Below are 1,633 nucleotides of genomic sequence, written 5' to 3'. Positions count from 1 at the left end.
ATCTGTAACATACAAGAGACATTTTAACCACCATACACCAACTTTCTTCACCACCACCACCTTAGGGCTGTGGATCTGCTCTTCTGTCTTATCATTGTCTTTTATCTTTTGGTGTCTGGGGAGGTTCTCTTCCTGGTGCATAGATGGCCCCTTCTTGACCACATGGTGGAGGGGGTGCGGCAGCTCCCTGGGGTCCCTTCTATAAGGGCACTGATCCTATTCATGAGGGCTCAGCCCTCATGACCTAATCACTCCCAAAGGCCCCCACCTTCTAATACTATCACATTGGGGATTAGGTTTAAGAATATGAATTTGGGGTAAGGGACAGAAATATTCAGTCTGTAGCACCATAGCACAATTTTCATTAGGAAATATCACTTGAGAACTGCTAGCACTGCTACCATTTAAAATTGCACTGAAATTTCTAACAATGCAAGAAGACAATAAAAAGAAATAAGATGACTCAATATTGAGAAAGAAGGGACGAAATTGTTATTTATAGATGAATACCAGAAAATGTGAGGTACAATACATTGGGAAACTATAAGAAATGATGAAAAGGTTCAATAAGATGACCACATACAGGATCAAAATTAATTGCTTTCCTTTAAGTTATCAATAGCAGGACAGGCGTGGTGTCTCACACCTATAATCCCAACATTTTGGGAGGCTGAGGCAGGAGGATTGTTTGAGCCCAGGAGTTGGAGGCTGCAGTGAGCTATGATGATGCTGCTGCACTCTAGCCTGGGCAACAGAGTGAGATCCTGTCTCAAAAAATAAATAAATAAACAAAGCAAAGTCTAAGAAATATTCATAGCCAAGAGGAGCCTATGGAGACATGATAACTAAATCTAATGTAATATCCTAGATGGGATGATCCTGGAACAGATAAAGGACATTAGGTAAAATGTAAGGGAATTTAAAGTATGAAGTTTAACAATAATGTATCAAAATTGGCTCATTAATTCTAATAAATGTATCATACCAACGTAATATGTTAATAACAGAAACCAGTGTGGGGTATACGGGAACTCTCTGTATTATCTGTGCAATTTTTCTAAAGTTATTCTCAAATAAAAGGTTTATTTAAAAGTCTAAAACATTCTGTAGGTTGTCTGTTTGCTCTCATGATAGTTTCTTTGGCTGTGCAGCAGCTTTTTAATTTGATCAGGTTCCATTTATTTTTGTTGTTGTCTTCTTTGCCTAGGCCAATGTCTATACGAGTTTTTCCAACATTTTCTTTTAGAATTCTTATAGTTTCACGAATTAAGTTTAAGTCTGTTATCCACCATGAGTTGCTTTGTGTGAGAGGTGAAAGGTATAGATCCTGTTTCAGTCTTCTACACGTGGCTATCCAGTTTTCCCAGCACCACCATTTATTGAATAAGGATTCTTTTCCCCAGCGTATGTTTTTGTCTGCTTTGTCAAAGATTAGATGGAAAAACAAACACCACATGTACTCACCATCAAATTGGTATTAACTGATCAACACTTAAGTGCACATATAGTAATAACATTCATCGGGTGTCAGGAAGATGGGAGGGGGGAGGAGGGGATGGGTATATACACACATAATGGGTGTGGTGAGTACCGTCTGGGGGATGGACACGCTTGAAGCTCTGACTTCGATTGG

The sequence above is a fragment of the Propithecus coquereli genome, unplaced genomic scaffold (genome assembly GCF_000956105.1).
Source record: "Propithecus coquereli isolate 6110/MARCELLA unplaced genomic scaffold, Pcoq_1.0 Scaffold767, whole genome shotgun sequence".
In the NCBI taxonomy this organism is placed as follows: Eukaryota; Metazoa; Chordata; class Mammalia; order Primates; family Indriidae; genus Propithecus; species Propithecus coquereli.
The sequence above is the reverse complement of the archived record's forward strand: the minus strand, read 5'-3'. Positions refer to the sequence as shown.